Raw genomic sequence first — 25,337 nt, 5'->3', positions numbered from 1 at the left:
GGGATAAATAAAGGTTAGAGGCGGGCCTCCAAGGGGGGAGGGGAGGGGGTAAAATGGTGTAAGAGTGAGGGGGTAAATTCTCCAGAGGGTTTAAAATGAGCTAAGAGTTGGGCTGCCAAGGGGGAAAAAGGTGTAAGAGTGAGGGGATAATTTGTTTAGAAGGGGTAAAATGAGGGGAGAGCTGGGCTGCAGGTGGGGTAAAATGTAAGAGCGAGTGGGTAAATTGGTCAGAGGGTGTGAAATGAGGTAGGGGTTGAGCTGCCAAGGGGGACAAAATGGTTTAAGAATGAGGGGGTAATTTGTTCAGAGGGGGTAAAATGAGGTAAGAGGTGGGCTGCAAGGGCGGTAAAATGTTGTAAGAGTGAGTGGGTAAATTTTTCAGATGGGGTAAAATGAGCTGAGATTGGCCTGCCAAGGGGGACATAATGGTGTAAGAGTGAGGGGGTAAATTCTTCAGAGGGGGTTAAATGAGCTAAGATTTGGGTTGCCAAGGGGGATAAAATGGTGTGAGAGTGAGGGGGGTAATTTTTTCTGAGGGGTAAAATGAGTTAAGTGCTGGGCTGCCAGAAAGGGGGGGAGGTAAATGTTGTAAGAGTGAGTGGATAAACTATTCAGAGTGGATAAAATGAGGTTGGAGTTGAGCTGACAGGGAGGGCGTTAAAATGGTGTAAGAGTGAGGAGGTAAATTCTCCAGAAGGGGTAAAGTGAGCTAAGAGTTGGGCTGCCAAGGGGGATAAATTTGGGTAAAATTGAGGGGGGTAATTTGTTCAGAAGGGGTAAAATGAGGTGAGAGCTGGGCTGCAAGCGGGGTAAAATGTAAGAGCGAGTGGGTAAATTGTTCAGAGAAGGTAAAATGAGCTAAGAGTTGGGCTGCCAAGGGGGATAAAATGGTGTGAGAATGAGGGGGTAATTTGTTCAGAGGGGTAAAATGAGTCAAGAGCTGGGCTGCCAAGGGGGGGGGGGGGGTTAATGATGTAAGAGTGAGTGGGTAAACTGTTAATAGGGGATAAAATTAGGTTGGAGTTGGGCTGCCAGGGAGGGGGTTAAAGTGGTGTAAGAGTGAGGGGGTAAATTCTTCAGAGGGGGTAAAGTTAGCTAAGAGTTAGGCTGCCAAGGGGGATAAAATGGTGTAAGAGTGAGGGGGTAGTTTGTTCAGAAGGGGTAAAATGAGGTGAGAGCTGGGCTGCAAGGGGGTAAAATGTAAGAGCGAGTGGATCAATTGTTCAGAGGGGGTAAAACGAGCTAAGAGTTGAGCTCTCAAGGGGGACAAAATGGTGTAAGAATGAGGGGGTCATTTGTTCAGAGGGGGTAAAGTGAGGCAAGAGCTGGGCTGCAAGGGGGATAAAGTATTGTAAGAGTGAGTGGGTAAATTGTTCAGATGGGGTAAAATGAGGTTAGAGCTGGCTCGCCAAGGTGGACAAAATGATTTAAGAATGAGGGGGTAATTTGTTCAGAGGGGGTAAAATGATGTAAGAGCTGGGCTGCCAAGGCTGTAAAGTGTTGTAAGAGTGAGTGGGTAAACTGTTCAGAGGGGGTAAAGTGAGGTTAGAACTGGGCTACCAAGGGGGAAGGGGATAAAATGGTGTCAGAGTGAGGGGGTAATTTGTTCAGAGGGGGTAAAATGAGGTTAGAGCTGGCTTGCCAACGGGGGTAAAATATTGTAGGAGTGAGTGGGTAAACTGTTCAGAGGGGATAAAATGAGGTTTGAGCTGGGCTGCCGGGGGGGGGGGGAATAGTGTAAGAGTAAGGGGGTAAGCTCTTCAGAGAGGGTAAAATGAGCTAAGAGTTAGGCTGCCAAGGGGGACAAAATCGTGTAAGAGTGAGGGGGTAATTTGTTCAGAGGGGTAAAATGGGGTAAGAGCGCTGCCAAGGGGGGTAAAATGTTGTATGAGTGAGTTTGTAAACTGTTCAGAGGGGATAAATAAAGGTTAGAGGCGGGCCTCCAAGGGGGGAGCGGAGGGGGTAAAATGGTGTAAGAGTGAGGGGGTAAATTCTCCAGAGGGTTTAAAATGAGCTAAGAGTTGGGCTGCCAAGGGGGAAAAAGGTGTAAGAGTGAGGGGATAATTTGTTTAGAAGGGGTAAAATGAGGTGAGAGCTTGTCTGCAGGTTGGGTAAACTGTAAGAGCGAGTGGGTAAATTGGTCAGAGGGTGTGAAATGAGGTAGGAGTTGAGCTGCCAAGGGGGACAAAATGGTTTAAGAATGAGGGGGTAATTTGTTCAGAGGGGGTAAAATGAGGTAAGAGGTGGGCTGCAAGGGCGGTAAAATGTTGTAAGAGTGAGTGGGTAAATTTTTCAGATGGTGTAAAATGAGCTGAGATTGGCCTGCCAAGGGGGACATAATGGTGTAAGAGTGAGGGGGTAAATTCTTCAGAGGGGGTTAAATGAGCTAAGATTTGGGTTGCCAAGGGGGATAAAATTGTGTGAGAGTGAGGGGGGTAATTTTTTCTGAGGGGTAAAATGAGTTAAGTGCTGGGCTGCCAGAAAGGGGGGGAAGTAAATGTTGTAAGAGTGAGTGGGTAAACTATTCAGAGGGGATAAAATGAGGTTGGAGTTGAGCTGACAGGGAGGGCGTTAAAATGGTGTAAGAGTGAGGAGGTAAATTCTGCAGAAGGGGTAAAGTGAGCTAAGAGTTGGGCTGCCAAGGGGGATAAATTTGGGTAAAATTGAGGGGGTAATTTGTTCAGAAGGGGTAAAATGAGGTGAGAGCTGGGCTGCAAGCGGGGTAAAATGTAAGAGCGAGTGGGTAAATTGTTCAGAGAAGGTAAAATGAGCTAAGAGTTTGGCTGCCAAGGGGGATAAAATGGTGTGAGAATGAGGGGGTAATTTGTTCAGAGGGGTAAAATGAGTCAAGAGCTGGGCTGCCAAGGGGGGGGGGTTAATGATGTAAGAGTGAGTGGGTAAACTGTTAATAGGGGATAAAATGAGGTTGGAGTTGGGCTGCGAGGGAGGGGGTTAAAGTGGTGTAAGAGTGAGGGGGTAAATTCTTCAGAGGGGGTAAAGTTAGCTAAGAGTTAGGCTGCCAAGGGGGATAAAATGGTGTAAGAGTGAGGGGGTAATTTGTTCAGAAGGGGTAAAATGAGGTGAGAGCTGGGCTGCAAGGGGGTAAAATGTAAGAGCGAGTGGATAAATTGTTCAGAGGGGGAAAAACGAGCTAAGAGTTGAGCTCTCAAGGGGGACAAAATGGTGTAAGAATGAGGGGGTCATTTGTTCAGAGGGGGTAAAGTGAGGCAAGAGCTGGGCTGCAAGGGGGATAAAGTATTGTAAGAGTGAGTGGGTAAATTGTTCAGATGGGGTAAAATGAGGTTAGAGCTGGCTCGCCAAGGTGGACAAAATGATTTAAGAATGAGGGGGTAATTTGTTCAGAGGGGGTAAAATGATGTAAGAGCTGGGCTACCAAGGCTGTAAAGTGTTGTAAGAGTGAGTGGGTAAACTGTTCAGAGGGGGTAAAATGAGGTTAGAACTGGGCTACCAAGGGGGAAGGGGATAAAATGGTGTCAGAGTGAGGGGGTAATTTGTTCAGAGGGGGTAAAATGAGGTTAGAGCTGGCTTGCCAACGGGGGTAAAATATTGTAGGAGTGAGTGGGTAAACTGTTCAGAGGGGATAAAATGAGGTTAGAGTTGGGCTGCCGGGGGGGGAATAGTGTAAGAGTAAGGGGGTAAGCTCTTCAGAGAGGGTAAAATGAGCTAAGAGTTAGGCTGCCAAGGGGGATAAAATGGTGTAAGAGGGAGGGGGTAATTTGTTCAGAGGGGTAAAATGAGGTAAGCGCTGGTGTGCCAAGGGGATAAAATGTTGTAAGAGTGAGTTTGTAAACAGTTCAGAGGGGACAAAAAAAGAGGTTAGAGGTGGGCTGCCAGAAGGGGGGTAAATGTTGTAAGAGTGAGTGGGTAAACTGTTCAGAGGGGTTAAAATGAGGTTGGAGTTGAGCTGACAGGGAGGGCGTTAAAAAGGTGTAAGAGTGAGGAGGTAAATTCTCCAGAAGGGGTAAAGTGAGCTAAGAGTTGGGCTGCCAAGGGGGATAAATTGGGGTAAAATTGAGGGGGTAATTTGTTCAGAAGGGTTAAAATGAGGTGAGAGCTGGGCTGCAAGCGGGGTAAAAATGTAAGAGCGAGTGGGTAAATTGTTCAGAGATGGTAAAATGAGCTAAGAGTTGGGCTGCCAAGGGGGATAAAATGGTGTGAGAGTGAGGCGGTAATGTCTCCAGAGGGGGTAAAGTTAGCTAGGAGTTACGCTGCAAGGGGGATAAAATGGTGTAAGAGTGAGGGGGTAATTTGTTCAGAAGGGGTAAAATGAGGTGAGAGCTGGGCTGCAAGGGGGGTAAAATGTAAGAGCGAGTGGGTAAATTGTTCAGAGGGGGTAAAACGAGCTAAGAGTTGAGCTCTCAAGGGGGACAAAATGGTGTAAGAATGAGGGGGTAATTTGTTCAGAGGGGGTAAAACAAGGCAAGAGCTGGGCTGCAAGGGGGATAAAATGTTGTAAGAGTGAGTGGGAAAATTGTTCAGAGCGGGTAAAATGAGGTTAGAGCTTGGTCGCCAAGGTGGACAAAATGTTTTAAGAATGAGGGGGTAATGTGTTCAGAGGGGGTAAAATGAGGTAAGAGCTAGGCTGCCAAGGCTGTAAAGTGTTGTAAGAGTGAGTGAGTAAACTGTTCAGAGGGGGTGAAATGAGGTTAGAACTGGGCTACCAAGGGGGAAGGGGATAAAATGGTGTCCGAGTGAGGGGGTAATTTGTTGAGAGGGTGTAAAATGAGGTTAGAGCTGGCTTGCCAACGGGGGTAAAATATTGTAAGAGTGAGCGGGTAAACTGTTCAGAGGGGATAAAATGAGGTTCGAGCTGGGCTGCCGGGGGGGGGGGGGTAAAATAGTGTAAGAGTAAGATAGTAAGCTCTTCAGAGAGGGTAAAATGAGCTAAGAGTTAGGCTGCCAAGGGGGATAAAATGGTGTAACAGGGAGGGGGTAATTTGTTCAGATGGGTAAAATGAGAAAATGAGGTAGGCGCTGGGCTGCCAAGGGGGTAAAATGTTGTATGAGTGAGTTTTTAAACTGTTCAGAGGGGACAAAAAGAGGTTAGAGGTGGGCTGCCAGGGGGGGGGGGGGGTTGGGGTAAAATGGTGCCAAGGTGGACAAAATGGTTTAAGAATGAGGGGGTAATTTGTTCAGAGTGGGTAAAATGAGGTAAGAGCTGGGCTGCCAGGGCTGTAAAGTGTTGTAAGAGTGAGTGAGTAAACTGTTCAGAGGGGGTAAAATGAGGTTAGAACTGGGCTACCAAGGGGGAAGGGGATAAAATGGTGTCAGAGTGAGGGGGTAATTTGTTCAGAGGGGGTAAAATGAGGTTAGAGCTGGCTTGCCAAGGGGGGTACTATATTGTGAAGGTGAGTCGGTAATCTGTTCAGAGGGGATAAAATGAGGTTAGAGCTGGGCTGCCGGGGGAGGGGGGGGGGGTAAAATAGTGTAAGAAGGAGGGGGTAAATTCTTCAGAGGGGGTAAAAAGAGCTAAGAGTTGGGCTGCCAAGGGGGACAAAATGGTGTAAGAGTGAGGGTTTAAATTCTTCAGAGGGGTAAAATGAGCTAAGAGTTAGGCTGCCAAAGGCGACAAAATGGTGTAAGAGTGAGGGGGTAATATGTTCAGAGTTGTAAAATGAGGTAGGCGCTGGGCTGCCAAGGGGGGGGGGGTAAAATGTTGTATGAGTGAGTTTGTAAAATGTTCAAAGGGGATAAAATGAGGTTAGAGGTGGGCTGCCAGGGGGGGAGGTTGTGTGGGATAAAATGGTGTAAAAGTGAGGGGGTAAACTCTCCAAAGGGGGTAAAATGAGCTGAGAATTGGGCTGCCACGGGGGACAAAATGGTGTAATTGTGAGGGGGTAATTTGTTCAGAAGGGGTAAAATGAATTAAGAGCTGGGCTGCAAGAGGGGTAAAATGTTGTATGAGTGAGTGTGTAAATTGTTCAGAGGGGTTAAAATGAGGTAAGAGCTGGGTTGCCAAGGGGGACAAAATGGTGTAAGAGTGAGGGTTTAAATTCTTCAGAGGGGGTAACATGAGCTAAGAGTTAGGCTGCCAAGGGCGATAAAATGGTGTAAGAGTGAGGGGGTAATATGTTCAGAGTGGTAAAATGAGGTAGGCGATGGGCTGCCAAGGGGGGTAAAATGTTGTATGAGTGAGTTTGTAAACTGTTCAAAGGGGATAAAATGAGGTTAGAGGTGGGCTGCCAAGGGGGGGGGGAGGGTGGGTGGTGTAAAATGGTGTAAAAGTGAGGGGGTAAATTCTCCAAAGGGTTTAAAATGAGCTGAGAATTGGGTTGCCACGGGGGACAAAATGGTGTAATTGTGAGGGGGTAATTTGTTCAGAAGGGGTAAAATGAATTAAGAGCTGGGCTGCAAGGGGGGTAAAATGTTGTATGAGTGAGTGGGTAAATTGTTCAGAGGGGTTAAAATGAGGTAAGAGCTTGGTTGCCAAGTCTGTAGAGTGTTGTAAGAGTGAGTGAGTAAACTGTTCAGAGGGGGTAAAATGAGGTTAGAACTGGGCTACCCAGGTCGGGAGGGGGTAAAATGGTGTCAGATTGAGGGGCTAATTTGTTCAGAGGGGGTAAAATGAGGTTAGAGCTGGCTTGCCCGGGGGGTAAAATATTGTAAGAATGAGTTGGTAAACTTTTCAGAGGGGATAAAATGAGGTTACAGCTGGGCTGACGGGGGGGGGGATAAAATAGTGTAACAGTAAGGGGGAAAGTTCTTCAGAGAGGGTAAATTGAGCTAGGAGTTAGGCTGCCAAGGGGGATAAAATGGTGTAAGATGGAGGGGGTAATTTGTTCAGAGGGGCAAAAATGAGGTAGGCGCTGGGCTGCCAAGGGGGTAAAATGTTCTAAGAGTGAGTTTGTAAACTTTTCAGAGGGGATAAAATGAGGTTAGAGGTGGGCTGCCAGGGGGGATAAAATGGTGTTAGAGTGACGGGGTAAGTTCTCCAGAGGGTGTAAAATGAGATAAGAGTTGGGCTACCAAGGGGGATAAAATGGTGTAAGAGTGAGGGGGTAATTTGTTCAGAGGGGTAAAATGAGGTAGGCGCTTGGCTGCCAAGGGTGTAAAATGTTGTAAGAGTGAGTTTGTAAACTGTTCAGAGGGGATAAATTGAGGTTAGAGGTGGGCTGCCAGGGGGGGGGGGTAAAATGGTGTTAGAGTGAGGGGGTAAATTCTCCAGAGGGTGTAAAATGAGATAAGAGTAGGGCTACCAATGGGGGGTGCTAGGGGGGTAAAATGTAAGAGCGAGTGGGTAAATTGGTCGGAGGAGGTAAAATGAGCTAGGAGTTGGGCTGCCAAGGGGAATAAAATGGTGTAAGAGTGAGGGGTTAATTTGTTCAGAAGGGGTAAAATGAGGTAAGAGCTGAGCTGCAAGGGGGCTAAAATGTTGTATGAGTGAGTGGTTAAATTGTTCAGAGGGGGTAAAATGAGGTTAGAGCTGGGCTGCCAAGGGGATGGGGGTAAAATGGTGTAAGAGTGAGGGTGTAAATTCTTCAGAGGGGCAAAATGAGCTAAGAGTTGGGCTGCCAAGGGTGAAAAAATGACTTAAGAATGAGGGGGTAATTTGTTCAGAGGGGGAAAATGAGGTAAGAGCTGGGCTGCCAAGGGTGTAAAATGTTGAAAGAGTGAGTGAGTAAACTGTTCAGAGGGGGTAAAATGAGGTTAGAGCTGGGCTGCCAAGGGGAGGGCGGTAAAATGATGTAAGAGTGAGGGGTAATTTGTTCAGAGGGGGTAAAATGAGGTAAGAGCTGGGCTGCCAAGGAGGGAGCGGGTAAAATGGCGTAAGAGTGAGTGGGTAAATTGCTCCGAGGGGGTAAAATGAGGTTAGAGCTGGGCTGCCAAGGGGAGGGCGGTAAAATGATGTAAGAATGAGGGGTAATTTGTTCAGAGGGGGTAAAATGAGGTAAGAGCTGGGCTGCCAAGGGGAGGGGGGTAAAATGGTGTAAGAGTGAGGGGGTAAATTCTTCAGAAGGGTAAAATGAGCTAAGAGTTGGGCTGCCAAAGGTGACAAAATGACCTAAGAATGAGGCTGTAATTTGTTCAGAGGGGTTAAAATGAGGTCAGAGCTGGGCTGCCAGGGGGATAAAAAGTTGAAAGACTGAGTGTGTAAATTGCTCAGAGGAGATAAAATGAGGTTAGAGCTGGGTTGCCAACGGGGATAAAATGTTGTAAGAGTGAGTGTGTTAATTGCTCAGAGGGGGTAAAATGAGCTAAGAGTTGGGCTGCCAAGGGTGACAAAATGGCTGAAGAATGAGGGGGTATTTTGTTCAGAGGGAGGTAAGAGCTGGGCTGCAAAGGGTGTGAAATGTTGTAAGAGTGAGTGAGTAAACTGTTCAGAGGGGGTAAAATGAGGTTAGACTTGGGCCGCCAAGGGGAGGGCGGTAAAATGATGTAAGAGTGAGGGGTAATATGTTCAGAGGGGGTAAAATGAAGTAAGAGCTGCGTTGCAAGGGCGGTAAAATGTTGTATGAGTGAGTGGTTAAATTGTTCAGAGGGGGTAAAATGAGGTTAGAGCTGGGCTGCCAAGGGGAGGGGGGTAAAATGGTGTAAGAGTGAGGGGATAAATTTTTCCGAAGGGTAAAATGAGCGAAGAGTTGGGCTGCCAAGGGTGACAAAATGACTTAAGAATGAGGGGGTAATTTGTTCAGAGGGGGTAAAATGAGGTGAGATATGGGCTTCCAGGGGATAAAAAGTTGTAAGACTGAGTGTGTAAATTGCTCAGAGGAGGTAAAATGAGGTTAGAAATGGGCTGCCAGGGGTAGGGGGGTTAAATTGCGCAAGAGTGAGTGGGTAAATTTCTCCGAGGGGGTAAAATGAGGTTAGACCTGGGCTGCCAAGGGGAGGGCGGTAAAATGATGTAAGAGTGAGGGTAATATGTTCAGAGGGGGTAAAATGAGGTAAGAGCTGGGTTGCAAGGGCGGTAAAATGTTGTATGAGTGAGTGGTTAAATTGTTCAGTGGGGGTAAAATGAGGTTAGAGCTGGGCTGCCAAGGGGAGGGGGTAAAATGGTGTAAGAGTGAGGGGGTAAATTCTTCAGAAGGGTAAAATGAGCTAAGAGTTGGGCTGCCAAGGGTGACAAAATGACTTAAGAATAAGGGGGTAATTTGTTCAGAGGGGGAAAATGAGGTAAGAGCTGGGCTGCCAAGGGTGTAAAATGTTGAAAGAGTGAGTGAGTAAACTGTTCAGAGGGGGTAAAATGAGGTTAGAACTGGGCTGCCAAGGAGGGAGCGGGTAAAATGGCGTAAGAGTGAGTGGGTAAATTGCTCCGAGGGGGTAAAATGAGGTTAGGGCTGGGCTGCCAAGGGGAGGGCGGTAAAATGATGTAAGAGTGAGGGGTAATTTGTTCACAGGGGGTAAAATGAGGTAAGAGCTGGGCTGCCAAGGGGAGGGGGGTAAAATGGTGTAAGAGTGAGGGGGTAAATTCTTCAGATGGGTAAAATGAGCTAAGAGTTGGGCTGCCAAGGGTGACAAAATGACTTAGGAATGAGGGGGTAATTTGTTCAGAGGGGTTAAAATGAGGTCAGAGCTGGGCTGCCAGGGGGATAAAAAGTTGAAAGACTGAGTGTGTAAATTGCTCAGAGGAGATAAAATGAGGTTAGAGCTGGGTTGCCAACGGGGATAAAATGTTGTATGAGTGAGTGTGTTAATTGCTCAGAGGGGGTAAAATGAGCTAAGAGTTGGGCTGCCTAGGGTGACAAAATGGCTGAAGAATGAGGGGGTATTTTGTTCAGAGGGAGGTAAGAGCTGGGCTGCAAAGGGTGTGAAATGTTGTAAGAGTGAGTGAGTAAACTGTTCAGAGGGGGTAAAATGAGGTTAGAACTGGGCTGCCGGGGGGGGGGGGGTTAAATGGCGTAAGAGTGAGTGGGTAAATTTCTCCGAGGGGGTAAAATGAGGTTAGACCTGGGCCGCCAAGGGGAGGGCGGTAAAATGATGTAAGAGTGAGGGGTAATATGTTCAGAGGGGGTAAAATGAGGTAAGAGCTGGGTTGCAAGGGCGGTAAAATGTTGTATGAGTGAGTGGTTAAATTGTTCAGAGGGGGTAAAATGAGGTTAGAGCTGGGCTGCCAAGGGGAGGGGGGTAAAATGGTGTAAGAGTGAGGGGATAAATTCTTCAGAAGGGTAAAATGAGCGAAGAGTTGGGCTGCCAAGGGTGACAAAATGACTTAAGAATGAGGGGGTAATTTGTTCAGAGGGTGTAAAATGAGGTGAGATATGGGCTGCCAGGGGGATAAAAAGTTGTAAGACTGAGTGTGTAAATTGCTCAGAGGAGGTAAAATGAGTTTAGAGCTGGGTTGCCAACGGGGATAAAATGTTGTAAAAGTGAGTTTGTAAATTGTTCAGAGGGGGTAAAATGAGCTAAGAGTTGCGCTGCCAAGGGTGACAAAATGGCTTAAGAATGAGGGAGTAATTTGTTCAGAGGGAGGTAAGAGCTGGGCTGCCAAGGGTGTAAAATGTTGTAAGAGTGAGTGAGTAAACTGTTCAGAGGGGGTAAAATGAGGTTAGAGCTGGGCTGCCAAGGGGAGGGCGGTAAAATGATGTAAGTGTGAGGGGTAATTTTTTCAGAGGAAGTAAAATGAGGTAAGAGCTGGGCTGCAAGGGGGGTAAAATGTTGTATGAGTGAGTGGTTAAATTGTACAGAGGGGGTAAAATGAGGTTAGAGCTGGGCTGCCAAGGGGAGGGGGGTAAAATGGTGTAAGAGTGAGGGGGTAAATTCTTCAGAAGGCTAAAATGAGCTAAGAGTTGGGCTGCCAAGGGTGACAAAATGACTTAAGTATGAGGGGGTAATTTGTTCAGACGGGGTACAATGAGGTCAGAGCTGGACTGCCAGGGGGATAAAAATATTGAAGACTGAGTGTGTAAATTGCTCAGAAGAGGTAAAATGAGGTTAGAGCTGGGTTGCAAACGGGGATAAAATGTTGTACGAGTGAGTGGGTAAATTGTTCAGAGGGGGTAAAATGAGCTAAAAGTTGGGCTGCCAAGGGTGACAAAATGGCTTAAGAATGAGGGGGTAATTTGTTCAGAGGGGGTAAAATGAGGTAAGAGCTGGGCTGCAAAGGGTGTAAAATGTTGTAAGAGTGAGTGAGTAAACTGTTCAGAGGGGGTAAAATGAGGTTAGAACTGGGCTGCCAAGGGGAGGGCGGTAAAATGATCTAAGAGTGAGGGGTAATTTGTTCAGAGGGGGTAAAATGAGGTAAAAGCGGGGCTGCACGGGGGTAAAATGAGGTAAGAGCTGGGCTGCCAAGGGTGTAAAATGTTGTAAATGTGAGTGAGTAAACTGTTCAGAGGGGGTAAAATGAGGTTAGAACTGGGCTGCCAAGGTGGGAGGGGGTTAAAAGGGCGTAAGAGTGAGTGGGTAAATTGCTCCGAGGGGGTAAAATGAGGTTAGAGCTGGGCTGCCAAAGGGAGGGCGGTAAAATGATCTAAGAGTGAGAGGTAATTTGTTCAGAGGGGGTAAAATGAGGTAAGAGCTGGGCTGCAAGTGGGGTAAAATGTTGTAAGAGTGAGGGGGTAAATTTTTCAGAGGGTGTAAAATGAGGTTAGAGCTGGGCTTCCAAGGGGAGGGGGATAAAATGGTGTAAGAGTGAGGGGGTAAATTCTTCAGAGGGGTAAAATGAGCTAAGAGTTGTGCTGCCAAGGGGGACAATTTCGTGTAAGAATGAGGGGGTATTTTGTTCATAGGGGTAAAATGAGGTAAGAGTTGGGCTGCCAAGGGGGCAAAATATTGTACGAGTGAGTGGGTAAATTGTTCAGAGGGTGTGAAATGAGCTAAGAGTTGGGCTGCAAAGGTGGACAAAATGGTTTAAGAATGAGTGGGTAATTTGTTCAGAGGGGTTAAAATAAGGTCAGAGCTGGGCTGCCAGGGGGATAAAAAGTTGAAAGACTGAGTGTGTAAATTGCTCAAAGGAGATAAAATGAGGTTAGAGCTGGGTTGCCAACGGGGATAAAATGTTGTAAGAGTGAGTGTGTTAATTGCTCAGAGGGGGTAAAATGAGCTAAGAGCTGGGCTGCAAAGGGTGTGAAATGTTGTAATAGTGAGTGAGTAAACTGTTCAGAGGGGGTAAAATGAGGTTAGAACTGTGCTGCCAGGGGTGAGGGGGGTTAAATGGCGTAAGAGTGAGTGGGTAAATTTCTCCGAGGGGGTAAAATGAGGTTAGACCTGGGCCGCCAAGGGGAGGGCGGTAAAATGATGTAAGAGTGAGGGGTAATATGTTCAGAGGGGGTAAAATGAGGTAAGAGCTGGGTTGCAAGGGCGGTAAGATGTTATATGAGTGAGTGGTTAAATTGTTCAGAGGGGGTAAAATGAGGTTAGAGCTGGGCTGCCAAGGGGAGGGGGGTAAAATGGTGAAAGAGTGAGGGGATAAATTCTTCAGAAGGGTAAAATGAGCGAAGAGTTGGGCTGCCAAGGGTGACAAAATGACTTAAGAATGAGTGGGTAATTTGTTCAGAGGGGGTAAAATGAGGTGAGATATGGGCTGCCAGGGGGATAAAAAGTTGTAAGACTGAGTGTGTAAATTGCTCAGAGGAGGTAAAATGAGTTTAGAGCTGGGTTGCCAACGGGGATAAAATGTTGTAAAAAAGAGTTTGTAAATTGTTCAGAGGGGGTAAAATGAGCTAAGAGTTGCGCTGCCAAGGGTTACAAAATGGCTTAAGAATGAGGGAGTAATTTGTTCAGAGGGAGGTAAGAGCTGGGCTGCCAAGGGTGTAAAATGTTGTAAGAGTGAGTGAGTAAACTGTTCAGAGGGGGTAAAATGATGTTAGAGCTGGGCTGCCAAGGGGAGGGCGGTAAAATGATGTAAGAGTGAGGGGTAATTTTTTCAGAGGAAGTAAAATGAGGTAAGAGTTGGGCTGCAAGGGGGGTAAAAGGTTGTATGAGTGAGTGGTTAAATTGTACAGAGGGGGTAAAATGAGGTTAGAGCTGGGCTGCCAAGGGGAGGGGGGTAAAATGGTGTAAGAGTGAGGGGGTAAATTCTTCAGAAGTCTAAAATGAGCTAAGAGTTGGGCTGCCAAGGGTGACAAAATGACTTAAGTATGAGGGGGTAATTTGTTCAGACGGGGTACAATGAGGTCAGAGCTGGGCTGCCAGGGCGATAAAAATATGTAAGACTGAGTGTGTAAATTGCTCAGAAGAGGTAAAATGAGGTTAGAGCTGGGTTGCAAACGGGGATAAAATGTTGTACGAGTGAGTGGGTAAATTGTTCAGAGGGGGTAAAATGAGCTAAAATTTGGGCTGCCAAGGGTGACAAAATGGCTTAAGAATGAGGGGGTAATTTGTTCAGAGGGGGTAAAATGAGGTAAGAGCTGGGCTGCAAAGGGTGTAAAATGTTGTAAGAGTGAGTGAGTAAACTGTTCAGAGGGGGTAAAATGAGGTTAGAACTGGGCTGCCAAGGGGAGGGCGGTAAAATGATCTAAGAGTGAGGGGTAATTTGTTCAGAGGGGGTAAAATGAGGTGAAAGCTGGGCTGCACGGGGGTAAAATGAGGTAAGAGCTGGGCTGCCAAGGGTGTAAAATGTTGTAAGAGTGAGTGAGTAAACTGTTCAGAGGGGGTAAAATGAGGTTAGAACTGGGCTGCCAAGGTGGGAGGGGGTTAAAAGGGCGTAAGAGTGAGTGGGTAAATTGCTCCGAGGGGGTAAAATGAGGTTAGAGCTGGGCTGCCAAAGGGAGGGCGGTAAAATGATCTAAGAGTGAGAGGTAATTTGTTCAGAGGGGGTAAAATGATGTTAGAGCTGGGCTGCCAAGGGGAGGGCGGTAAAATGATGTAAGAGTGAGGGGTAACTTTTTCAGAGGAAGTAAAATGAGGTAAGAGCTGGGCTGCAAGGGGGTAAAATGTTGTAAGAGTGAGGGGGTAAATTTTTCAGAGGGTGTAAAATGAGGTTAGAGCTGGGCTTCAAAGTGGAGGGGGATAAAATGGTGTGAGAGTGAGGGGGTAAATTCTTCAGAGGGGTAAAATGAGCTAAGAGTTGTGCTGCCAAGGGAGACAATTTCGTGTAAGAATTAGGGGGTATTTTGTTCATAGGGGTAAAATGAGGTAAGAGTTGGGCTGCCAAGGGGGTAAAATGTTGTACGAGTGAGTGGGTAAATTGTTCAGAGGGTGTGAAATGAGCAAAGAGTTGGGCTGCAAAGGTGGACAAAATGGTTTAAGAATGAGTGGGTAATTTGTTCAGAGGGTGTAAAATGAGGTAAGAACTGGGCTGCCGTGGGGGTCAAAATGTTATAGGAGTGAGTGGGTAAATTTTTCAGAGGGGATAAAATGAGCTAAGAGTTGGGCTGCCAGGGGAGATAAAATGGTTTAAGAGTGAGGGGGTAATTTGTTCGGAGAGGTAAAATGAGGTAAGAGCTGGGCTGCCGAGGGAGATAAAAAGGTGTAAGGGTGAGGTGGTAATTTGTTCGGAGGGTTAAAATGATTAAGAGCTGGGCTGCCAAGGGGGTCAAAATGTTGTAGGAGTGAGTGGGTAAATTTTTCAGAGGGGGTAAAATGAGCTAAGAGTTGGGCTGCCAAGGGTGACAAAATGGCTTGAGAATGAGGGGAAAATTTGTTCAGAGGGGGTAAAATGAGGTACGAGCTGGGCTGCCAAGGGTGTAAACTGTTGTAAGAGTGAGGGGTAATTTGTTCAGAGGGGTAAAATGAGGTAAGAGCTGGGCTGCAAGGGGGGTAAAGTGTTGTAAGAGTGAGGGGGTAAATTTTTCAGAGGGTGTAAAATGAGGTTAGAGTTGGGCTTCCAAGGGAAGGGGGATAAAATGGTGTAAGAGTGAGGGGGTAAATTCTTCAGAGGGGTAAAATGAGATAAGAGTTGTGCTGCCAAGGGGGACAAGTTCGTGTAAGAATGAGGGGGTATTTTGTTCATAGGGGTAAAATGAGGTAAGAGCTGGGCTGCCAAGGGGGTAAAATGTTGTACGAGTGAGTGGGTAAATTGTTCAGAGGGTGTGAAATGAGCAAAGAGTTGGGCTGCAAAGGTGGACAAAATGGTTTAAGAATGAGTGGGTAATTTGTTCAGAGGGTGTAAAATGAGGTAAGAACTGGGCTGCCGTGGTGGTCAAAATGTTATAGGAGTGAGTGGGTAAATTTTTCAGAGGGGGTAAAATGAGCTAAGAGTTGGGCTGCCAGGGGAGATAAAATGGTTTAAGAGTGAGGGGGTAATTTGTTCGGAGAGGTAAAATGAGGTAAGAGCTGGGCTGCCGAGGGAGATAAAAAGGTGTAAGGATGAGGTGGTAATTTGTTCGGAGGGTTAAAATGAGTAAGAGCTGGGCTGCCAAGGGGGTCAAAATGCTGTAGGAGTGAGTGGGTAAATTTTTCAGAGGGGGTAAAATGAGCTAAGAGTTGGGCTGCCAAGGGTGACAAAATGGCTTGAGAATGAGGGGAAAATTTGTTCAGAGGGGGTAAAATGAGGTAAGAGCTGGGCTGCCAAGGGTGTAAACTGTTGTAAGAGTGAGGGGTAATTTGTTCAGAGGGGTAAAATGAGGTAAGAGCTGGGCTGCAAGGGGGGTAAAGTGTTGTAAGAGTGAGGGGGTAAATTTTTCAGAGGGTGTAAAATGAGGTTAGAGCTGGGCTTCCAAGGGGAGGGGGATAAAATGGTGTAAGAGTGAGGGGGTAAATTCTTCAGAGGGGTAAAATGAGCTAAGAGTTGTGCTGCCAAGGGGGACAAATTCGTGTAAGAATGAGGGGGTATTTTGTTCATAGGGGTAAAATGAGGTAAGAGCTGGGCTGCCAGGGGATGAAATGTTGTAAGAGTGAGTGGGTAAATTGCTCAGAGGGCGTAAAATGAGGTTAGAGCTGTGTTACAACGGGGGTAAAATGTTGTAAGAGTGAGTAGGTAAATTGTTCAGAGGGGGTAAAATGAGCTAAGAGTTGGGCTGCCAAGGTGGACAAAATGGTTTAAGAAAGAGGGGGTAATTTGTTCAGAGGGGGTAAAATGAGGTAAGAGCTGGGCTGCAAGGGGGATAAAATCTTGTAAGTGTGAGTGGGTAATTTGCTCAGAGGGGGTAAAATGAGGTTAGAGCTGAGTTGCCAACGGAGGTAAAATGTTGTAAGAGTGAGTGGGTAAATTGTTCAGAGGGGCTAAAATGAGCTTAGAGTTGGGATGCCAAGGTGGTCAAAATTTTTTAATAAGAAGGGGGTAATTTGTTCAGAGGGGGTAAAATGAGGTTAGAGCTGTGTTGCCAACGGGGGTAAAATGTTGTAAGAGTGAGTGAGTAAATCGTTCAGAGGGGGTAGAATGAGGTTAGGACTGGGCTGCCAAGGGGATAAAATGATGTAAGACTGAGTTGGTATTTTTTTCAGAGGGGGGTAAAATGATGTAAGGGTGGGGCTGCAATGAGAGGAATTCTTTAGGTAATTGCAGCTCAAAACTCTTATCTAATTTTGTACTGCATTAGGCTTTCAACGGGGCTAAAATGGTGTAAGAGTGAGGGGTAATTTGTTCAGAGGGGGTAAGATGAGGTAAGACCTGGGCTGCCAAGGGCGTCAAAATGTTATAGGAGTGAGTACGTAAATTTCTCAGAGGGGGTAAAATGAGCTAAGAGTTGGGCTGCCAAGGGAGATAAAATGGTGTAAGAGTGAGGGGTAATTTTTTCGGAGAGGTAAAATGAGGTAAGAGCTGGGCTGCCAGGGAGGTCAAAATGTTGTAGGAGTGAGTGGGAAAATTTTTCAGAGGGGGTAAATTGAGGTTAGAGCTGGGATGCAAAGGGGGTAAAATGTTGTAAGAATGAGTGGGTAAATTGGTCAGAGGAATTAAAATGAGCTAGGATTTGGGCTGCCAAGGGTGACAAAATGGTTTAAGAATGAGGGGGTAATTTGTTCAGAGGGGATAAAATGAGGTAAGAGCTGGGCTGCCAAGGGGGAGGGGGGTAAAAAGGTGTAAGAGTGAGGGGAATTTGTTCAGCGGTGGTAAAATGAGGCAAGAGCTGTTCTGCCAAGGGTGTAAATTGTTGTAAGAGTGAGTGAGTAAATCGTTCAGAGGGGATAGAATGAGGTTAGAACTGGGCTGCCAAGGGGACAAAATGATGTAAGACTGAGTTGGTATTTTTTTCAGAGGGGGTAAAATGATGTAAGGGTGGGGCTGCAATGAGAGGAATTCTTTAGGTAATTGCAGCTCAAAACTCTTATCTAATTTTGTACTGCATTAGGCTTTCAACGGGGCTAAAATGGTGTAAGAGTGAGGGGTAATTTATTCACAGGGGTAAAATGAGGTAAGACCTGGGCTGCCAAGGGTGTCAAAATGTTATAGGAGTGAGTAGGTAATTTTTTTAGAGGGGGTAAAATGTGGCCAGAGCTGGGCTGCCATGGGTGTAAAATGTTGTAAGAGTGAGTGAGTAAATCGTTCAGAGGGGGTAAAATGAGGTTAGAACTGGGCTGCCAAGGGAGATAAAATGGTTTAAGAGTGAGGGGGTAATTTGTTCGTGGAGGTAAAATGAGGTAAGCGCTGGGCTGCCAGGGAGGTCAAAATGTAGGAGTGAGTGGGTAAATTTTTCAGAGGGGGTAAAATGAGGTTAGAGCTTGGATGCAAAGGGGGTAAAATGTTGTAAGAGTGAGTGGGTAAATTGGTCGGAGGAATTAAAATGAGCTAGGAGTTGGGCTGCCAAGGGTGACAAAATGGTTTAAGAATGAGGGGGTAATTTGTTCAGAGGGGATAAAATGAGGTAAGAGCTGGGCTGCAAGTGGGTAAAATGTTGTAAGAGTGAGTGGGCAAATCGTTCAGAGGGGATAGAATAAGGTTAGAACTGGGCTGCCAAGGGAAATAAAATTTTGTAAGAGTGAGTGGGTAAATTGGTCAGAGGAAATAAAATGGGCTAGGACTTGGGCTGTCAAGGGGGGTCAAAATGGTTCAAGAATGAGGGGGTAATTTGTTCGGAGGGGGTAAAATGAGGTCAGAGCTGGGCTGCCAACGGAGGTAAAATGTTGTAAGAGTGAGTGGGTAAGTTGTTCAGAGGGGCTAAAATGAGCTTAGAGTTGGGATGCCAAGGTGGACAAAATTGTTTAATAAGGAGGGTTAATTTGTTCAGAGGGGGTAAAATGAGGTCAGAGCTGGGCTGCCAACGGAGGTAAAATGTTGTAAGAGTGAGTGAGTAAATCGTTCAGAGGGGGTCGAATGAGGTTAGGACTGGGCTGCCAAGGGGATAAAGTGATGTAAGACTGAGTGGTAATTTTTTTCAGAGGGGGGTAAAATGATTTAAGGGTGGGGCCGCAATGGGAGGAATTTTTTAAGGAAATTGCAGCCCAATACTCTTATCTATTTCTGTACTGCATTAGGCTTCCAACGGGGTTAAAATGGTGTAAGAGTGAGGGGTAATTTGTTCAGAGGGGGTAAAATGAGGTAAGACCTGGGCTGCCAAGGGCGTCAAAAAGTTATAGGAGTGATTAGGTAAATTTCTCAGAGGGGATAAAATGAGCTAAGAGTTGGGCTGCCAAGGGTGACAAAATGGTGTAAGAATGAGGGGATAATTTGTTCAGAGGGGATAGAATGAGGTTTGAACTGGGCTGCCAAGGGGGAGGGGGGTAAAAAGGTGTAAGAGTGAGGGGTAATTTGTTCAGAGGTGGTAAAATGAGGCAAGAGCTGTTCTGCCAGGGGTGTAAATTGTTGTAAGAGTGAGTGAGTAAATCGTTCAGAGGGGATAGAATGAGGTTAGAACTGGGCTGCCAAGGGAAATAAAATGATGTAAGATTGAGTTGGTACTTTTTTCAGAGGGGGGTAAAATGATGTAAGGGTGGGGCTGCAATGAGAGGAATTTTTAGGTAATTGCAGCTCAAAACTCTTATCTATTTTTGTATTGCATTAGGCTTTCAACGGGGCTAAAATGGTGTAAGAGTGAGGGGTAATTTATTCACAGGGGGTAAAATAAGGTAAGACCTGGGCTGCCAAGGGTGTCAAAATGTTATAGGAGTGAGTAGGTAAATTTTTCAGAGGGGGTAAAATGAGCTAAGAGTTGGGCTGCCAAGGGAGATAAAATGGTTTAAGAGTGAGGGGATAATTTGTTCGGAGAGGAAAAATGAGGTAAGAGCTGGGCTGCCAGGGAGGTCAAAATGTTGTAGGAGTGAGTGGGTAAATTTTTCAGAGGGGGAAAATGAGGTTAGAGCTGGGATGCAAAGGGGTTAAAATGTTGTAAGAGTGAGTGGGTAAATTGATCAGAGGAAATAAAATGAGCTAGGAGTTGGGCTGCCAAGGGTGACAAAATGGTTTAAGAATGAGGGGGTAAATTGTTCAGAGGGGATAAAATGAGGTAAGAGCTGGGCTGCAAGGGGGTAAAATGTTGTAAGAGTGAGTGGGTAAATTGGTCAGAGGAGATAAAATGGGCTAGGACTTGGGCTGCCAAGGGGGTCAAAATGGTTCAAGAATGAGGGGGTAATTTGTTCGGAGGGGGTAAAATGAGGTCAGAGCTGGGCTTCCAAGGGTGTAAAATGTTGTAAGAGTGAGTGAGTAAACTGTTCAGTGGGGGTAAAATGAGGTTAGAACTGGGCTGCCAAGGGGGAGGGGGTAAAAACGTGTAAGAGTGAGGGGTATTTTGTTCAGAGGTGGTAGAACGAGGCAAGAGATGTTCTGCCAAGGGTGTAAATTGTTGTAAGAGTGAGTGAGTAAATCGTTCAGAGGGGATAGAATGAGTTTAGAACTGGGCTGCCAAGGGAAATAAAATGATGTAAGATTGAGTGGGTATTTTTTCAATGGGGGGTTAAAATGATGTAAGGGTGGGGCTGCAAAGAGAGGAACTTTTTAGGAAATTGCAGCTCAAAACTCTTATCTATTTTTGTACTGCATTAGGCTTTCAACGAGGCTAAAACGGTGTAAGAGTGAGGGGTAGTTTGTTCAGAGGGCGTAGAATGAGGTAAGAGCTGGGCTTCCAAGGGGGTCAAAATGTTGCAGGAGTGAGTGGGTAAATTTTCCTGAGGGGTAAAATGAGCTAAGAGTTGGGCTGCCAAGGGAGATAAAATGGTGTAAAAGTGAGGGGATAATTTGTTCGGAGGGGTAAAATGAGGTAAGAGCTGGGCTACCAAGGGGGTCAAAATGTTGTAGGAGTGAGTGGGTAAAATTTTCAGAGGGGGTAAAATGAGGTTAGAGCTGGGCTACAAAGGGGGGTAAAATGTTGTAAGTGTGAGGGGTAAATTCTTTAGAGGGAGTAAAAAAGAGTTGGGCTGCCAAAGGGGACAAAATGGTGTAAGAATGAGGGGGTAATTTGCTCAGAGTGTGTAACATGAGGTAAGAGCTGGGCTGCCAGGGGGATAAAATGTTGTAAGAGTGAGTGGTTAAATTGCTCAGAGGGGCTAAAATGAGGTAAGAGCTGGGTTGCCAACGGGGGTAAAATGTTGTAAGAGTGAGTGGGTAAATTGTTCAGAGGGGGTAAAATGAGCTAAGAGTTGGGCTGCCAAGGTGGACAAAATGGTTTAAGAATTGACTTGTAATTTGTTCAGAGGGGTAAAATGAGGTAAGAGCTGGGCTGCCAAGGGTGTAAAGCGTTGTAAGAGTGAGTGAGTAAATTGCTCAGAGGGGGTAATATGCGGTTAGAGCTGGGCTGCCAAGGGGAATGGGGTAAAATTGTGTAAGAGTGAGGGGGTAATTTGTTCAGAGGGGGTAAAACGAGGTAAGAGCTGGGCTGCCAAGGGTGTAAAATGTTGTAAGAGTTAGTGATTAAATTGCTCAGAGGGGGTAAAATGAGGTTGGAGCTGGGCTGCCAAGGGGAGGGGGTAAAATGGTGTAAGAGTGAGAGGGTAATTTGATCAGAGGGGGTAACATGAGGTAAGAGCTGGGCTGCCAGGGGGATAAAATGTTTTAAGAGCGAGTGGTTAAATTGCTCAGAGGGGGTAAAATTAGGTTAGAGCAGGGCTGCCAACAGGGGTAAAATGTTGTAAGAGCGAGTGGGTAATTTGTTCAGAGGGGGTAAAATGAGCTAAGATTTGGGCTGCAAAGGTGGACAAAATGATTTAAGAATTGGGGGGGTAATTTGTTCAGAGGGGGTAAAATGAGTTAAGAGCTGGGCTGCCAAGGGTGTAAAATGTTGTAAGAGTGAGTGAGTAAACTGTTCAGAGGGGGAAAATAAGGTTAGAACTGGGTTGCCAAGGGGGGAGGGGGTAAAATTGTTTAAGAATTGGGGGGTAATTTGTTCAGAGGGGGTAAAATGAGGTAAGAGCTGGGCTGCCAAGGGTGTAAAATGATGTAAGAGTGAGTGAATAAATTGCTCAGAGGGGGTAAGATGAGGTTAGAGCCGGGCTGCCAAGGGGAGGGATAAAATGGTGTAAGAGTGAGGGGGTAATTTTTTCAGAGGGGGTAAAATGAGGTAAGAGCTGGGCTGCCAAGGGTGTAAATTTTTGTAAGAGTGAGTGAGTAAATTGCTCAGAGGGGATAAAATGAGGTTAGAGCAGGGCTGCCAAGGGGAGGGGGTAAATGGTGTAAGAGTGAGGGGGTAACTTGCTCAGAGGGTGTAATATGAGGTAAGAGCTGGGCTGCCAGGGGGATAAAATGTTGTGAGAGCGAGTGGTTAGATTGCTCAGAGGGGGTAAAATGAGGTTGGAGCTGGGCTGCCAGGGGGATAAAATGTTGTAAGATCGAGTGGTTAAATTGCTCAGAGGGGTTAGAATGAGGTTAGAGCAGGGTTGTCAACGGGGGTAAAATGTTGTAAGAGTGAGGGGGTAATTTGTTCAGAGGGGATAAAACGAGGTAAGAGCTGGGCTGCCAAGGGTGTAAAATGTTGTAAGAGTGAGTGAGTAAATTGCTCAGAGGGGGTAAAATGGGGTTGGAGCTGGGCTGCCAAGGGGAGGGGGGTAAAATGGTGTAAGAGTGAGAGGGTAATTTGATCAGAGGGGGTAACATGAGGTAAGAGCTGGGCTGCCAGGGGGATAAAATGTTGTAAGAGTGAGTGGTTAAATTGCTCAGAGGGGGTAAAATGAGGTTAGAGCAGGGTTGCCAACGGGGGTAAAATGTTGTAAGAGCGAGTGGGTAAATTGTTCAGAGGGGGTAAAATGAGCTAAGAGTTGGGCTGCCAAGGTGGACAAAATGATTTAAGAATTGGGGGGTAATTTGTTCAGAGGGGGTAAAATGAGTTAAGAGCTGGGCTGCCAAGGGTGTAAAATGTTGTATGAGTGAGTGGGTAAACTGTTCAGAGGGGGGAAATAAGGTTAGAACTGGGCTGCCATGGGGGGAGGGGGAAAAAAGGTTTAAGAATTGGGCGTAATTTGTTCAGAGGGGGTAAAACGAGGTAAGAGCCGGGCTGCCAAGGGTGTAAAATGTTGTAAGAGTGAGTGAGTAAATTGCTCAGAGGGGGTAAAATGAGGTTGGAGCTGGGCTGCCAAGGGGAGGGGGGTAAAATGGTGTAAGTGTGAGAGGGTAATTTGATCAGAGGGGGTAACATGAGGTAAGAGCTGGGCTGCCAGGGGGATAAAATGTTGTAAGAACGAGTGGTTAAATTGCTCAGAGGGGGTAAAATGAGGTTAGAGCAGGGTTGCCAACGGGGGTAAAATGTTGTAAGAGTGAGGGGTTAATTTGTTCAGAGGGGGTAAAACGAGGTAAGAGCTGGGCTGCCAAGGGTGTAAAATGTTGTAAGAGTGAGTGAGTAAATTGCTCAGAGGGGGTAAAATGAGGTTGGAGCTGGGCTGCCAAGGGGAGGGGGGTAAAATGGTGTAAGAGTGAGAGGGTAATTTAATCAGAGGGGGTAACATGAGGTAAGAGCTGGGCTGCCAGGGGGATAAAATGTTGTAAGAGTGAGTGGTTAAAATGCTCAGAGGGGGTAAAATGAGGTTAGAGCAGGGTTGCCAACGGGGGTAAAATGTTGTAAGAGTGAGGGGTTAATTTGTTCAGAGGGGGTAAAACGAGGTAAGAGCCGGGCTGCCAAGGGTGTAAAATGTTGTAAGAGTGAGTGAGTAAATTGCTCAGAGGGGGTAAAATGAGGTTGGAGCTGGGCTGCCAAGGGGAGGGGGGTAAAATGGTGTAAGAGTGAGAGGGTAATTTGATCAGAGGGGGTAACATGAGGTAAGAGCTGGGCTGCCAGGGGGATAAAATGTTGTAAGAACGAGTGGTTAAATTGCTCAGAGGGGGTAAAATGAGGTTAGAGCAGGGTTGCCAACGGGGGTAAAATGTTGTAAGAGTGAGGGGTTAATTTGTTCAGAGGGGGTAAAACGAGGTAAGAGCTGGGCTGCCAAGGGTGTAAAATGTTGTAAGAGTGAGTGAGTAAATTGCTCAGAGGGGGTAAAATGAGGTTGGAGCTGGGCTGCCAAGGGGAGGGGGGTAAAATGGTGTAAGAGTGAGAGGGTAATTTAATCAGAGGGGGTAACATGAGGTAAGAGCTGGGCTGCCAGGGGGATAAAATGTTGTAAGAGTGAGTGGTTAAAATGCTCAGAGGGGGTAAAATGAGGTTAGAGCAGGGTTGCCAACGGGGGTAAAATGTTGTAAGAGTGAGGGGTTAATTTGTTCAGAGGGGGTAAAACGAGGTAAGAGCTGGGCTGCCAAGGGTGTAAAATGTTGTAAGAGTGAGTGAGTAAATTGCTCAGAGGGGGTAAAATGAGGTTGGAGCTGGGCTGCCAAGGGGAGGGGGGTAAAATGGTGTAAGAGTGAGAGGGTAATTTAGTCAGAGGGGGTAACATGAGGTAAGAGCTGGGCTGCCAGGGGGATAAAATGTTGTAAGAGTGAGTGGTTAAAATGCTCAGAGGGGGTAAAATGAGGTTAGAGCAGGGTTGCCAACGGTGGTAAAATGTTGTAAGAGCGAGTGGGTAAATTGTTCAGAGGGGGTAAAATGAGCTAAGAGTTGGGCTGCCAAGAGTGTAAAATGTTGTAAGAGTGAGTGAGTAAACTGTTCAGAGGGGGAAAATAAGGTTAGAACTGGGCTGCCAAGGGGGGGGGGGGAGGGGGTAAAATTGATTAAGAATTGGGGGTAATTTGTTCAGAGGGGGTAAAATGAGGTAAGAGCTGGGCTGCCAAGGGTGTAAAATGATGTAAGAGTGAGTGAATAAATTGCTCAGAGGGGGTAAGATGAGGTTAGAGCCGGGCTGCCAAGGGGAGGGATAAAATGGTTTAAGAATTGGGGGGTAATTTGTTCAGAGGGGGTAAAATGAGTTAAGAGCTGGGCTGCCAAGGGTGTAAAATGTTGTAAGAGTGAGTGAGTAAACTGTTCAGAGGGGGAAAATAAGGTTAGAACTGGGCTGCCAAGGGGGGGGAGGGGGTAAAATTGATTAAGAATTGGGGGTAATTTGTTCAGAGGGGGTAAAATGAGGTAAGAGCTGGGCTGCCAAGGGTGTAAAATGATGTAAGAGTGAGTGAATAAATTGCTCAGAGGGGGTAAGATGAGGTTAGAGCCGGGCTACCAAGGGGAGGGATAAAATGGTGTAAGAGTGAGGGGGTAATTTTTTCAGAGGGGGTAAAATGAGGTAAGAGCCGGGCTGCCAAGGGTGTAAAATGTTGTAAGAGTGAGTGAGTAAATTGCTCAGAGGGGGTAAAATGAGGTTGGAGCTGGGCTGCCAAGGGGAGGGGGGTAAAATTGTGTAAGAGTGAGAGGGTAATTTGATCAGAGGGGGTAACATGAGGTAAGAGCTGCGCTGCCAGGGGGATAAAATGTTGTAAGAGCGAGTGGTTAAATTGCTCAGAGGGGGTAAAATGAGGTTAGAGCAGGGTTGCCAACGGGGGTAAAATGGTGTAAGAGTGAGGGGGTAACTTGCTCAGAGGGTGTAACATGAGGTAAGAGCTGGGCTGCCAGGGGGATGAAATGTTGTAAAAATGAGTAAGTAAATTGCTCAGAGGGGGTAAAATGAGGTTAGAGCTGGGCTGCCAAGGGGAGGGGCGTAAAATGGTGTAAGAGTGAGAGGGTAATTTGCTCAGAGGGGGTAACATGAGGTAAGAGCTGGGCTGCCAGGGGGATAAAATGTTGTGAGAGCGAGTGGTTAAATTGCTCAGAGGGGGTAAAACGAGGTTAGATCTGGGTTGTCAACGAGGGTAAAATGTTGTGAGAGCGAGTGGGTAAATTGTTCAGAGGGGGTAAAATGAGCTAAGAGTTGGGCTGCCAAGGTGGACAAAATGGTTTAAGAATTGGGGGTAATTTGTTCAGAGTTGGTAAAATGAGTTAAGAGCTGGGCTGCCAAGGGTGTAAAATGTTGTAAGAGTGAGTGAGTAAATTGTTCAGAGGGAGGAAATAAGGTTAGAACTGGGCTGCCATGGGGGGAGGGGGTGAAATGGTTTAAGAATTGGGGGTAATTTGTTCAGAGGGGGTAAATGAGGTAAGAGCCGGGCTGCCAAGGGTGTAAAATGTTGTAAGAGTGAGTGAGTAAATTGCTCAGAGGGGGTAAAATGAGGTTAGAGCTGGGCTGCCAAGGGGGGGGGGGGGGTAAAATGGTGTAAGAGTGAGGGGGTAATTTGCTCAGAGGGTGTA

Source organism: Convolutriloba macropyga, chromosome 10 (genome assembly GCF_964194025.1).
Source record: "Convolutriloba macropyga chromosome 10, txConMacr16.3, whole genome shotgun sequence".
Lineage (NCBI taxonomy): Eukaryota > Metazoa > Xenacoelomorpha > Acoela > Convolutidae > Convolutriloba > Convolutriloba macropyga.
This window is presented reverse-complemented; position numbering follows the sequence as displayed.